At 37.8% G+C, this 12958-nt stretch overlaps 1 pseudogene; it reads left to right on the forward strand.

Annotated features, from left to right (window-relative positions):
• The first annotated feature begins 220 nt into the window (after positions 1 to 220).
• The window catches only part of LOC136877811 (uncharacterized), a 28853-nt pseudogene continuing 16115 nt past the window's right edge, over positions 221 to 12958 (forward strand).

A 12958-nucleotide genomic window follows, 5' to 3' on the forward strand; every position in this document is an offset into this window, starting at 1 on the left:
TTAAACTCCGTTCAAGCTTATTTGTGTTCTAATGACGGTTGGCGAATGCAGAGGTAGTTTCGGCTTACCGCTGGTCATGGCTCCACCGTGGCTGTACTGCTCGGCAGTCAGGAGACGGGAAGGTACTTGTCCACACCGTCGGCTGTCATAAGAATGGTTGTTCGTGGTGTTCCATTCTGCCGAACAAAGATGAATGCTGTGACAGCTCCTAGTATAGGCCATGGCCGCCAAACTATACATCACATTCACCGCTCCAAATCCTTGGCGTCACCTTCTGGGAGGCCCGCCGTACACCGTCAGGGTAGGGAATGAAATCATTGTAGTAGTAGCAGCCGAAGTAGCGGTAATGTTTTTCCACTACTACTTCTAATACTACTACTACTAATACTAAATTATTTCTTTCGTCCCCCTCAAGGGGGAGGCGGGCCTCCACCGTGGTCAGAACTACGAACTTTCCCGGCTTTCGCCTTAGTTCAGGAGAATAGAAAACCACGGAAATCCATCTCAGGACAGCCGACTGTGAGGGCCATCCCCTCTCCGTCTCCTGAATGCAGAGGCGTAGAGCCGGTCGGAGTGCAGACCTGTCGGCTCACGGACCAGCCTACTCTGCAACCAAACTGACAACTTGGAACATGTCACTTAGCGAGCAGCTCGTCTCGTCTCCTTAGTTCCAAGTTTTCCCAACCCAAAGTTCGCAAAATTCTAATAACACTATTCTTTTGTGGTAACCTTCCTTTACAATCTCGTTAATTTGATTATCCCAATAAAGACATTCCCTGTAATGGTGCATATAACACAGGGTTAAGTAAGGCCCGTAGCAGATGTACCAGTACCAACTTTATGTACACGCCCTGGGAGAGAGAATTATCATGCTCTATAAAAATTCGAGCTATCCATTTTGGTGAACTTTAGCGTCCAAATTACGGATATTTCTGGTAAGTATATGACAGTTTTAGATGGACGCTTAATAATGTGTGTCATTTTCTTAATGTAATAGTTAACTTCTCGCAGTGATTGGCTTTTTAGTATTTTCCATACATCATGAGCATGAAATCGCCATTAAAATGTATGTGTTCAATAATTTCTTAGGCAAACAATGCAAGAACTTTTTCCTAAATAAAGCCACTAATACTTAGCCATTTGTAAATGATCACATTAGTCTTATAGTAGAAATTATAGATCAACGAGTAGACGAAGCTGGTAAAATTGTTTCAAATGAATATGCAAATGAAAAGCACCGAGAACCATACAAACATAACCTCAAATAGCACCAGTATCTGAAAATTATAATGTAAATAAAATTGCGATATATACTACACGAGCAAGTTGACCTTTTAAGGCACATTATCCTAATTGAGCTCCGTAATGGATTAAAAATGTGATGATACAGCTCAGAGTACTGGTGGAATGAATAGTTTGTAAACAGATTCTTGGTCCTTTTTATATGTCTATGTAGTGGATGAAGCCAGAGTTACATTTAATGTTTTGAGCTTTGCGATCTAGCACAGCGTATATTTTACATTACTCCCATGACGCTTCAACCACAGGTCTCCGGGTCACTAAAATGGGTCGTACTGTATAAATATCGTGTCCCCAGATATTTAACTAGCATACCGTTTAACCCGTAGCTAACACTACTGTATTTTAAACAGAGAAAAGGGGCAGTAAAATATAACACCACTGCTTTTTGCCCGTTGTTTAATTCATTTTTTTTGTGTTTATCATACACACGAATTATTTAACAGCAGACAAATAGATAACCTCTGTAATGTAGCACACATTAATTAATGTGGTATATTGCTTTGTGCACGTTTGTTTGTAGTATAATCAGGATGCTATTGATATACAAATTTACATTCAAATTACCACCGTACTTACACCTTAATATACACAGTGGAATTAAACAGACTACTGTAAATCACACTGGAATTAAGTAGCTTACAGTTTGAATAGGATAATATCCTTTTACTTAAGAATGGAATAAATGTTACATAAATCTCTCTAAGAGAAGATTTTTTGGTACTGACCAATTAAACTCATACAAATGTATCCGTTTGTCGTTGGATAAATCAAGCTTTCTACTTTTAAGAGAAGTTGGTGTCTTATCCTGTGAGTGTTAAAATGACCAAATTGATTAGCTCCTTCGAACTAGAGGCTGCCCAGTGGACATCTTCTAATCGGGGTGGTAAGAAAGAGATTAGAAGCAAAGAATCATTTTTCTGCAAGTCATTAAACCATTACACAAACGATTCTTGAAAAAAGAAACAAGTGAACAGTTTACAGCCACCAATCATTAATTACCACCGATCTGCATTGAGTGCTGTCGCCCAAGTGGCAGATTCCTTATCTGTTGTTTTAGATAATTGCAAGGAATCCCTAACATTCCTTCATATAAACGAATATTCCAAATTTTTTCTTTCTTTATTTATTTGATAGTACGAAGTTACACAGGTTGAGCCCAATTACCTTCGTTCATGACATACAGACTTTAAACTTTAAATACATCAAACAAAAATAATAACAATAGTAACTGTTACGGGGCCACCCGTGGAGCAGAAAGAGGTTAAAGTAGGTGCCGGGGTGAATGGGTCTCCAATATCGAAATTAATTTAAAATTTGAACTGAAGGTTATATTTCTTTTAGAACTTCAAACTTAACAATTTTTCAAAACAATGAAACATCAGGTACAATGACAATTTCAGAAATTGGAAAATTCAAGATTTGGACCTTGACAGTTCTGGGCTACAAGCCCCTAGGTTACAATTCCAGAGATACCGGATCCAGTTTACAACTTTAATTCAAACAAGGAATCATTTACTCAAGGGCAGAAATCCCCTAATTCAAGATCACTTGCTCCCAAAATACAATATCTAGCCTTCCAGAGTCACTCATTACTATTACAAAAACGCGAAAAGAGCTAACAGGCTCTGAGTTTCTAACAGCCCACTCAAGGCAACATTACATCGAAATTTACAATGTCTGGCCTCTCAAGCCACAATTTACAATTTGAATTGGTTTTTACACAGGGTATCTAGTACCCAACCTACAGGGCCTTTGCGAAAAGGAACAGGTTAAATAAACGGCCCGAACAAGAAACTGAATGGAGGCGTATACCCTGCACTCCAGATAATGAAATATAAAATCCTACGGGGCTCTTAGCCGATGAAACTGGAGCTATTCCCACACTACTGAGGTGGCTCGGATGGAAATAACTTTAACACATTACAGGAAGGTTGCAAAACATAGTCCACTCAAAGCAAGGTGAAGGGGAGCTCGAGAGGGTAACTCACTTTCTATCCCCGATTTACAGTTAAAGATTTTATGAAGTTTTTACATTAAGCGGAAGAAAAGTTGCATTTTAGAAAAGTGTAGTTACATAGTTAAAGATTCGGACCTTCCCCTCGAATAAAGCTGCGGAGGTAGCAAGAAAGATAGATTTTACGTGGCCATTACCTTATAGATGTTCTGCTGATCGAAGAAAGAGGCGGCCCAGCCACCTGCCTTAACACATACACAGATTGACGATGATCAATTTGGCAAGGAAACACGAAAGCCGCAACTTATATACCCTCAGGGAAGGTTCGAGATAATTCAAAACTAAACCAGCCACACCCTCTCAATTTTTATTGGTTAACACAAAGTGAACAAGAAATGCGGGATTGGTTGAAAATTAATTACAAAAATTCGTGATTGGCTAGATTCAAAACTGGTGGAAAGAAAACGAAGTATTGCCAAACCAAAAATAAATGAACATAGATCAGTTATGGAAAACCTAGGAATATGAAACTTCTTTAAGTTATAAGTTATTCCACCTTGCACAAGAGTGCATGATCAGAGTTTTTTGGTAGTGTCATTTGTGGAAATATGTCCAAACTTCTTGATGTATAGCAAACAAAACAAGGAGAAATTCAGTCAGTTTAGGAAACTTCACAATAACACAATTCCTTAATTTTTCAGTGGTGACATCTTCTGATTAACGTTCCAACTTGTTGCGTTATCAGTTTTACCTTTGATCGATAGACTATTTTATTAAGGCGCTTATTTTGAATGCGCGGCGTTGAGGTGTACCTCCCGGTACAGTAACAATAATAGAAAGAAGTAAAAGAAAACTAATAAGCAGAACACATTTTAAAATTATTACTACAAATAATATATAATGTCCATATTGTGATCTTTCCTACTTTTGAAAACACTACTCAAACGTATTCGTCTACTAATGCAATTAATTCATAATCAAATGTTGCTATGTATGTGATGAAGTTTACGTGATCTATTATTTAATCACACATCGTTATAACTAACAATACATGTATTGTTTTCAATACCATGATATGTCATTGAAATTCTTCGTTGATTTATATTTTCAAGATCGGAATTCGTAAGGGTATTAAATCGATTGGGTAAAACCACATTAAAATCTTGACAAGTATATACAATTCTTTCACCAAATCTTGTAGATATTCTTTGAAATGAAATAACATTAAATTGTTCATTAACAGGAAGATGGGAGCGCCTTCGCAATGGTTTTCCTGTGAATCGACCGAGATTGTTAATGGTCTCCATTCTAAAATGGTTTACTATAATTAATGAATTTTAATAACAACAACATATGCTTTTTAAGGAAAGCTTAAACATACCTTAAAACATAATGAAGATGTGTACACCTTCTCCCTATGATGAGGATGCAGAACTATCAAATCAAGACACAGGATTGGAAAAGATGTGACTGGACAGCAGATTGACTAATAATGCTTGTTGTTGTTGTTGTTGTTGTGATTTTGATAATGTGTCTCTTCCTTTTACCTAACATAAAAAACATAATAATAATAATACTCGATTAACTTACTTTTCAGATAAATGCAGAAATCAAGTTACAAGATTTACAGATTTCTAACTCTGTTTCTTTCCATTCTGCACCCCCTTCTTAGTCTCTTTATTTCTCTGGTATAATAAAGTGGGTCTCTACCATACCTTACCACTTTTAAAGTCTGAATCGTTGGCAGAATGGTCAGCGTACTGGCCTTCTGTTCAGAGAGTGCCGGGTACGATTCCCGGCCGGGTCGTGGATTTTAACTTTAATTGGTTAATTCCAATGGCTCGGGGGCTGAATGTGTGTAGCGTATTCAGCATTAGAAATCATCCTAGGTAGGGCCCTAATTTTCACAGACATGCAGGTCGCCTAGTAGGCCATCTACGATACAACGACCCGCACCAGGCTTCTCCGGAGGCCATACGCCATTATTATTATCATTATTATTATTATTACCTTTAAACGTAGAAACCTGCTTTCACATTCCTCAACAATTGCTTTGAACCCTTCCTAGAGTCTGTTTACATTTTTATATACCATTTGCCAGCGATCATAGTTACTTTTTAAAAAACTCCCTCACGCATGCTTTACCAAACATATGGTACTGCCTAATAGTCCTACTTTTAAGACCTTCCATTCTATCACATTTATTTTGAACTACCACAAAACAGCTTTGTGATCACTATGCCATCCATTACTTCGGTTTCCCTATAGAGCTCACCAGGTTTTACCAACTACACGTCCAGTATATTCTTCTCTCTAGTTGTTCCATCACTTTCTGAATAATCTGTCCTTCCCATTTTACTTATTTGCCATTTGTTGGTCATGCTCTCTGTCGTTCGCGTTACCTTTTCAATGTACATTTGGCAAACTGTGATCTCCCGCTACAACAACATTCCTTTCCATGTCGTTTCCCACATAGCTGATTGTCTTCTCGAATAATTCTGAATCAGCATCAGCGCCACGCTTTCCTGATCTTTACACTCCAATGACATAAGGTTGCCTAGTTTTAGAAATGATCCTTACGCCTAGAATTTCATATTTGTCATCCTTAACTTTTTCGCAGGTTACAAATTCTTCTTTCATCAGAATGAACACTCCCCCTCCTACCATTCCTGGACTATCTCTGCGATACACACTACACTTCCATGAAAATTTTCCGAATCCGTTACATCATTTCTCATCCATGGTTCTACTCCTGTTACAATATCTGGTAAGTATGTATCTATTAAGTTACTTAATTCTATTCCTTTCTTTACAATACTTCTACAGTTCAACACTAACAATTTTATGTCATCCGTACTTGACTTCCAGATCCCTGTACCCTTATCACCGCTCCCTAGACCACGCCGCTTCCCTGAATGTACCTCCCTAAAAAACGTCCAAACAAATTTCCTAACTGATACGTACCATTGCGGTTTAAGTGGAGGCCATCTGAGCGCAGATCCCTATCTCCTACACTCCATTAGGATCTAGAAATCTCACTCCTAGTTTCCACATACCCTCTTCATCGTCTCATTTAAATCCCAATTCACCTTCCAGTTAGTATCCCTCCTGCACAGTTTTCCTCTGATAACAATCTCCGCTTCCTTAAGCATCACCCGTGATTCATTTAACAGGTCCCACACAGCCCCAACTATGTTGGTACTTATGCCTGCTTGCCTTACGTTGTTGGTACCAACGTGAAACACTACCACTTTTTTCTTTCCCTCCTCCTTCTCTTCTACTTTCTTCAACATCCGCCTTAACCTGAATCCTGGATAACACTCTACCCTGGTTCCTTTTCCTCCACGCATTTTCCTCGCATGTCTAACAATGAAATCCTCCATGACAAGAGCCTCAACCCTACCCACCTCATTTCATCGCCTCTCCTCTTGGTCAGCCCCATCTTTCCTGACAGCTGTAGAATATACTTTCTTCCCCCTTTCCTCCCATGACCCTGTTCCACCTGCCTTTTCCTATCCTCTACTTTACATCTAACCTTTCCTACATTTTTTCTTTCTCCTAATTCTACACTTCTCAGCAACAGTTCTCTGTTCCTCATCTTCCTTCTGTTGTTCTACCTGCAGTGACTCGTACCGATTTCTCACAGGCACCTGTCCTGAATTCTGATTCTGGATAGAGCCCTTAGTCTGCAATCTCCTTCCTCTTAAAACATTCGATCCCCTGCCTTCTATAATTCCTCCTTTCCTTCCCATCCCTCTTTTATACCAACTGTATCCTGTACATGGATTGATGGAGGCCCTCCATCCTTCCTGTCTTCTTAGAGAATCCTAATTATATCCCTCAAACTCACCAACTCCTCCCTCGTACACCTTAATACCTGGTCACACCCAAATTTCCTACACTTTCACTCCTTAGCCATTCTTTACGAAAAAATGGAAAGAAGAATAAATAACTTATTATATCCAGGAAAACAAAAAAAGAAATATTTTCTAGGATATAACACAAAGATAACACGACAATAAGGTAATTAATATACTACTACACTGCAATACTACTTAGTCGTACTATATTTTTTTTGACAACACCCTATCAGGATAACGACTGACGTTAATTACTGAATACCGAAAGGAATGCACAGGAATTACTCAGTTCTAAACTGCGGTTAAACCTATCCTACCGGGCGAGTTGCCCGTGCGGTTAGGAGCGCGCAGCTGTGAGCTGGCATCCGGAAGAGAGTGAGTCCGAACCCCACTGTCGACAGTCCTTAAGATGTTTTTCCGTGGTTTCCCATTTTCACAGGAGACAAATGCTGGGTCTGTACCTTAATTAAGGCCACGGCCGCTTCCTTCCCATTCCTAGGCCTTTCCTGTCCCATCGTCGCCGTATGACCTATCTTGTGTCGGTGCGACTTAAAAGCAACTAGCAAAAAAAACTATCGTAATTACAACAACTGAATTCTAGTAAGAAAGTTTCTAGTGATACTTCTACTATACTACATAAACATTTTAGCATAGAATAAGCACGCTAATTTCTAATAAGGTACTACAATACATTACAATATTTTTAAACTACGTTCAAACGTATCCTAATTAAAATGTGTTGCTATAGTAATAATAATTTCGTGTGGCTATTTCTAGCCGAGTATAGCCCTTGTGAGGCAGACCCTCCGATGAGGTTGGGTGGCATCTGCCATATGTAGGTAACTGCATGTTATTGTGGTAGAGGATAATGTTATGTGTGGTGTGTGAATTGGAGGGATGTTGGGGACAGCACAAACACCCAGTCCCCAAGGCAAGGGAATTAACCATTTGAGGTTAAAATCTCCTACCCGGCCAGGAATCGGCCCGGCACACCTGTGACTCAAAGGCCAGCACGCTAACCATTTAGCCATGGAGCTGGACAACATGTTACTACTAGGCACAGAGAGAAATAAAAATTGCAAATTTGTAATTCGCAAGACCACTCAAAGATTACCGACAAAACTAAATGCGTAGACAGATTATTATTAATAGGCTAGTACTATTTTATCCTACTATGGTCTAATAGATATACATGGAGGTTACACACACAAAGATACACACGAATATAGCACGCATGATACTATCTAAATGTACTGTATTTGCACTTCAATTCTCAACTTAAATGTGGTTATATGATTTTTACGGCTGGTGGATTAATATTATTTTTCCTACTACGAGTGAAGGTGTCCTTAAAAGCTTAAAAATAATAGGTTGTCTACAATAATTTCTGTCAAAACTACTCCGGGGACTTGAACTGCAATATTATTGGGATATATGAATTTGATTATTAACTTTTACACGATGAATAAACGAAGGTGGAAAGTCTGCATATTAACGGAATACAGTAATCAGCTCATTCATGTATTTGATTATTCAGCAATAATATTGCCTTTGATCTCGTTGGAATGCAGCAAACAATCGTCAACAATCTAAAGAGTGTTGAGTAATTATCCAGTGTAATACAGCGTATTCCCTTCAACTTCTTTATAAATCGAAGTTTACAGGCGTATCGTGTCTTTTAATTGAATACATTATTACCTTCGTGATAGTTTGAACGAGGGTGATGTTTTGTTGTTTGTTTTATTTAAATCGAAATGTATTTAAGTTGAAATTTGTTTTTTGTTTATGAGTCTAAAACGGTTTTGTTTTCTGTGATTTCTAGTATGCTGCTGTCATCAAACTTGGGCCTAAATTGATGAGATGATTCACAATGTTGCGCTGTTCCTCATGTATCACAAGGAGTCTGCTATAATATCAAGTCCATCATCGTTACAAAGGACTTGATGTTCTGCTAGAATCAGAAACATTTCACTTCCTACTTTTCTCAAATACCCTGTGCGTTCATCATTTCAATTGTGACTCTTCAGTATTACGATCATCAACAGGTAATGTCGCAAGTAACATAGCTTCAATAAATAAATAAATAAATAAATAAATAAATAAATAAATAAATAAATAAATAAATAAATAAATAAATAAATAAATAAATTAATTAATTAATTAATTAATGAAATAATCAATCAATCAATCAATCAATCAATCAGGAAAGCAACCAATCAATCATTAAATTAATCAATAATACTGATTTGTATTTAGGGCAGTTGCCCAGTTGGCAGATACCCTGTCCGTTGTTTACCTAGTCTTTTCTTAAATAATTGCAAAGAATTTGGAAATTTATTGAACATCTCCCTTCGTAAATTATTCCAATACCTAACTCCTCCTCCTATAAAGGAATAGTTTCCCCAATCTGTCCACTTGCGTTTCCACTTTATCTTCAGATGTTGATCTTTCATACTTTTCAAATCACCATTCAAACCTGTCCTACTAATGTCAATCCACGTCATCTCTCCAATGACAGTTCGGAACATACCATTTAGTCGAGCAGCTCGTATCCTTTATTCGAAGTCTTCACACCCCAAATTCTGCCACATACTCGTAACGCTACTCTTTTGTTGGAAATCACCCAGAAGAAACCGAACTGCTTTTCTTTGGATTTTCTCCAGTTCTCCAATTAAGTAATCGAGGTGAGGGTCCCATAAGCTGGAACCGTACTCTACTTGGGGTCTTACCAGAGACTTATATGGCCTCTCTTTACATCCTTACTACAATCCATAAATACCCTCATAACCACGTGCACAGCTGTGAGCTTGCATTCTGGAGATGGTGGATTCGAACCACACAGTCGGCAGCTCTGAAGATGGCTTTCCGTTGTATCCCATTTTCACACCAGGCAAATTCTGGGCCTATATCTTAATTAAGGCCACAGCTGCTTCATTCCCACTCCTAGCTCTTTCCTATCCCATCGTCGGCATAAGCCCTATCTGTGCCGGCGCGACGTAACACAAATTTAAAAATAATAAAAACAGTAAATATTAGGAAGCCTAAAGTTTTTGTCACTATAAACTGCGTGACTATAGTGATGAGACGTACAATTTTCCCGAAGAATATGAAACACAGGAATGTGATTCCTTTTCGGAAAAATCCCGCATACATCGGCCAGGAATCTAACCACAGCTGCCAGGCTGAAAGTGAGCAGCGAAGCCGCTGATCTATTGCACCCCTAGTAAATATTAAAAGGCAGTGGAATTATTTTGAAAATGATTGTTCAGTCATTACTTTGATTCCTGCATGAAAACCGAAGTTACCCCAATAAACAAACTCAGCAGTGCGATCTGCACTGCACAGCGTCTCATATACGGAACGGGAAAATATTATTTATTTATTTATTTATTTATTTATTTATTTATTTATTTATTTATTTATTTATTTATTTATTTATTATTACAAGGTATCATATGTAGTGGAAGTGCTTACCTACGTTCTATGATCACCAGAAGATTGTGGAGGATAAATAGACCCTAGTGGAAAAGGCATTCCGAATTATCAGAAAAATTCATAACATAACACAAACAAATATAAGATAAGGTGTAACAAAAACGTACGGTCAATCATTCAAGACACATTGAAGTGCTGTAATTCTTAAGCATTCTGCAGTACCGTGGGAGTATGTATCAATGCTAACATAGGGGTTATTCCGAGCATTTCATGCGAGAAAGAGTTTCACGTGGAGTGCTAGTACGTTCTATTCTGTGTGTTTTCCATGTACTATGTAGCGTTGTAGAAAATTAGTTCTAACATGGAAATAAAGCGTTTCCGGACCCTTGCCCATAATAACATATTTTATTATTCTACGCATATGCAATGTGCCCCAAAAGTTTGGCCGTATCTTACTGGTACACTCTGTACAGCACTCTACATAAAACGTTTAAATTACTTATCCGCTTGCCATGAAAGCAAGAAGTCATATACTGTATTAAAAATAATAAAGCTGGGCTGAGTGGCTCAGACGGTTAAGGCGCTGCCCTTCTAACCCCAACTTGGCAGGTTCGATCCTGGCTCAGTCCGATGGTATTTGAAGGTGCTCAAATACGGCAGCCTCGTGTCGGTAGATTTACTGGCACATAAAGGAACTCCTGCGGGACTAAATTCCGGCATCTCGGTGTCTCCGAAGACCGTAAAAGCAGTTAGTGGGACGTAAAACAAATAACATTATTATTATTAAAAATAATAAATAGTTAGGAATAGTGATTGTTTATTTAGTTAATTTATTTGGTCACGTATTTACGTGTTTATTTATTTGTGTCTTTATAAATTGCCGAAGTTAGGACACTTGGCCCACTCTTGCACATAACCATGAACAATTTTTAAATATTTATAGCATTACTTCAAAATACCATTGTAATCATTTACAGTTAAAGAGTTAAGTGGCACTGATTGTTGTTTTAAGAGGAAGTACAACTAGGCAACTATACTCCATATAACACTAGTCTGAGAGAAAAACATGGAAGGGATCCCACACTTAGAAAATTGAAGATATCGTTCAAAGACAAGGGCCACGAAGGGCATGAAAATAGAAGGCTCCCTAGCCAGCGAATGATCTGATAGAGTCGGGGTCGGAATTGGATAAGAGTTGACCAAGGGAGGTCGGATAGAATAGATGAAAATGAGGAGCCTGGCACAAGTGACAGAACTCAGCTAAGGACCCCGTGGTCTCCAACCCACGCTTCTTTAAAGATGAGAGGCCCTGAGGCCCATTTTAGTCACCTCTTACGACAGACAGTGGATAAGGTTGGTGTTATTCTATCGCCCCCACCCACAGGGGTATTAATGAGACAAGACGAGTAAATCACATAAGGATTAACAGAAGTAGAATTAATTACGATTATCGTTGATGAATAAAGTATAGGCAAAATAGGGAGTAGACAATAACAGAAAATTATCAAATCGATAACTAAGAATGCATTATTTGGAAACTAGGTTAAAGGAAAAATTATATTATGAGGCAAACTGAAATTAACTGAATATTACTGTTACAATATGAGTTCACTAAAAAACTACGTCACTATGTTATCTATTCTTGGTAACAGTGCATAGTCTTGAATAAGAATAGTAAAAATTTAAGAAGTATAGCCTAACATTTAATGCTGAAATTTTTGTTTCATTCACACATCATTCACTCGTACTCCAAACCCCAAAAAGGAGAACTTCCGCCTGTCGTACGCTGATAGGTAGGTTATGTCTCACTTAAGTGAAGTAGTAGTATACGAATCATGAACGAAAAATAATGAGAATCGAACTGGTAACAGGAGAACGTTTTGGAATTTTTTTACCCGAAGAAGCAACAGAGTGATGGGGACATACCTTGAGACACTCAGGGCTTGTTCATTTAGTATATGAGAAAAGTGTAGGCAGTGATAACAGTATGTGCAGACCAAAGCATGAATATGACTACAACTGTTGATTGGATATAGGATGTAGTAGTTACGTAGAGATAAAAATATTAGCACAGTATAGGATTAAAAGGAAAGCTGCATTAAACCAGCCTACGCAATGATGATTAAAACAACATTATTATTATTATTATTATTATTATTATTATTATTATTATTATTATTATTATTATTATTATTATTATTATTATTATTATTGTTGTTGTTGTAATATTTATTAGATATCTTCCTACAACAATTGCGGGCTGCCACAAGGACAAAGTGTCCTTAACCAATACATATTAGTTCACAAAATTTTGTTTAATTGGGAACGTTCATGAAATGGGCCGAAAATATCAATTTTCAGTTTTTATTTTATTTAATAGTAGAACTCATTGACAATAGGTTACCAA

The sequence above is a fragment of the Anabrus simplex genome, chromosome 7 (assembly GCF_040414725.1).
Source record: "Anabrus simplex isolate iqAnaSimp1 chromosome 7, ASM4041472v1, whole genome shotgun sequence".
Taxonomy (NCBI): domain Eukaryota; kingdom Metazoa; phylum Arthropoda; class Insecta; order Orthoptera; family Tettigoniidae; genus Anabrus; species Anabrus simplex.